The sequence below is a fragment of the Morone saxatilis genome, unplaced genomic scaffold (assembly GCF_004916995.1).
Source record: "Morone saxatilis isolate NCDOM2014 unplaced genomic scaffold, NCSU_SB_2.0 Contig18, whole genome shotgun sequence".
NCBI lineage: Eukaryota > Metazoa > Chordata > Actinopteri > Moronidae > Morone > Morone saxatilis.
Window position 1 is genome coordinate 25,633,302 of NW_023339740.1, and position 2,969 is coordinate 25,636,270.

Here is a 2,969-nt window from a genome sequence, read left to right on the forward strand (position 1 = left end):
AAAGATGTCAGAACACACAGTGCATCACAGTTTGTTGAGTATGGGGCTGCAGAACATTACGACCACCATCATGCCCAGGGGGTCATAATGTTATGGCTGATCAGTGAACATGGTCACAACAGTTTTATTGGCCAGTTCTTCTGGTGAAATGTGAGCTTAGCAGGGAAGCTATCTAGCTCGCTAGCAATGTAGATAGCACACTGTAGCTTCTGCCTGTAAGGAACTTGAGTCTGGTATTGATCAGAATCAGCTCCTGTTGATATTAGTGTAATGTTCCACGGATAGATCGGTAGACATCAGACTTAACTTCACTTTAAAAGGCCAACATGTTTTGTCATCACTGCCTCTGAACCCCACAGACAGAAAACTGGCAGAAAAGTTTGTTTTTTAATGATTTCCAGCTTCCTTCAATTCAGTGTGACTGCGGCTGACAGCAACACACGACTGCCATTAAAACAACCACAAAACACACACACACACACACATACACAAACAAACTCTGTCTGACCGCATCAGTCTGTGGTGTATTTTGTGTGTGTGTGTGTGTGTGCGTGTGTGTTTACTCTAAGTGTAAAGGGAGGTACAGATATTCTCAAGAATTTCAGCCTAAAACTTTGGAGTGTGATTACCCAAACGTATGAGGGCGTGTGTGTGTGTCTGCTGTGGTGCGGGACACTGTGTTCACTGGCCGTTGGATTGAGAGGGATATTTCTGTTGGAGTTTTTTTTTTAACATCCAGTTGTGTTATTCACACCCAGAGAAATAATGAATCATACAAGGGAGAGATCATTATCGTTTCCTTGACTATGGGAGTCTGTGTTCTCAGTAATCACATTGTGTAAAGGTGTTTCCACTGACAACATCTTTGAAGGTAAACTGAAAGTGGGGCTGCGAGAAAAGGAACAAAAGCTGGTATTGAATGTCCGGTTGGATTCGCTGTCTTGGTCACGTTCTGTCTTCTTTCTCGTTCGATCACATAGTTCCTGATTCAAGTAGAAAAAGAAAAGAAGCCTGGCAACCTCAGGATGATGCCAAGACTTCAGGAAACTTTCTGGCCAATGAGATATAACGTGTTAATTTAGAGCTTTACAGGTGCTGAGAGGTGGATTTTGTTCAATTTGGACGGAGCCGGGCTAGCTGTTTCCCCCTGTATTCAGTCTTCATGCTAAGCTAAGCTAACTGCCGGTGGTAGATTCATATTTGGCGTACAGGCACGAGAGTGGTATTGATCTTCTCATTAAACTCTCCAAGAAAGCAAAAAAGTGTATTTCCTATTAAAACAAAACACTGTCTGCATCACACCAGGTTACTGCCATACATGTGAACAATTCAAACAATCCTACAAACTGTTTCATTTGTTGGATTGGAGAAATTATGTAAAAGTATCTAGTATTTCTCAGGAAAAATACAATAATTATAAAGAAATCAGATAATAAAATAATTGTATGCAACAGAAATATGGTTCAGATAAAATCAACAGTTAAAAACAATAACTATCATATACTAAGACATGTTAATTACAGTGAAAGCAGGATACAAATAGATATAAGCAGAACACACATGGGCAGCAATAAAAGCCATACATCTATAAATGAAAGTGTACAGATATAATTTCCATTCGGCTCAGATTGGATCACAATGCAAACCTCCAGATGTGGTCTGGTGGATCTGAATGCGTTTACACCTGCATTAACATTCCTGATCCAGATAAGACATCCGGGCCACATCTGGATATGAGGTCTGTTTTATTGCCCTGTTGCTGCTCATTGTGCTAACTGTGCTGCAGGTAATCATGTGGGGTGGAGCTGTCACATTAGTGCATCTGTGAGCACCTGAGCCCAGTGCTGCTCAGAGAGCTCCCTGTTAGCTGAGATAGACGCTCTTACAGAGTGCTTCTATCTCAGCTAACAGGGCGTCTCTCCGTGTGCGGCTGTTTGGTTTCTTTATTCACGCACCAACCTCACCCACCAACTGACTTGACTTCACTAAAAGACAATTCTGGGCTCAAAATGCAATACTCAGTTAAACGTGCCAATACATGATAACCTTGGCAGAGACGTCTAATGTCACCAGATTAATCACAAAGCCAGAGAGTCTCCACGTTGAAATGAATCACTGGAACATGAAGAGGTTGGGAATTTCACTTTTAAGACATCAAACTGCCGGCCCGGGGGCCATTTTTGGCCCTCCAGTTGTTCCATATAAATTTTGAGTTTTAGTTTGGCGCAAAATAATGGCAAAGGTGCAAATTGGTGCAAACGGTTAATAAGAAAAGAGCAGGCGAAGTATAAACTGATACAGACTGATATACGTAAACATGTAAATGAACTGCTGTTTGCAGTTTATTTGTCATGTATGATGGAGTATTGCACGTACACTATACTTAACATAGTATGTGAACGTTGAAGTGGCCCTCGAATGCAGAGAAAACCTCAAAAATCTTAAACCTCAAGTTAAAGTCTTGAGTTCAAACCGTAACCTAAAGTCCAAATCCTGCTCCCTCTAAATAAACCAGAATCTTAAAAACCTCAAATTAAATCTTAACCCTAACTCTAGACCCAACACATCTCAAACCCTAAACCCAAGAAATAAACAGAAACCAAAACCTTCAGTCTAACCTGAAACCTCAGGTCTAACCCTAACTCCAGACTAGAGACCTACTCCAGACTAGAGACCTTAAATCCTCACCTAAAACCATCAACCCCACACTCCTTAAATCTTAAAATTATAACCTTAAAGTAATCCCTGAACTATAAGGTTTACATCTACTGGTGCCACCAGCTGTAAGTGCTTTTAAGCAAGGCCCTGAACCTCGACAATGGCACCAGGGGCAGTGATTGCACTGTTTGAGCCTGACCTCTGGCCTCTCTGGAGACACGCACATGTAATAGGGTCATATGTGTGGACAGAGAGCACGTTGACAAAACAATTATATAATTTTTCCTTAAACTGAAACATAACCCTAAATT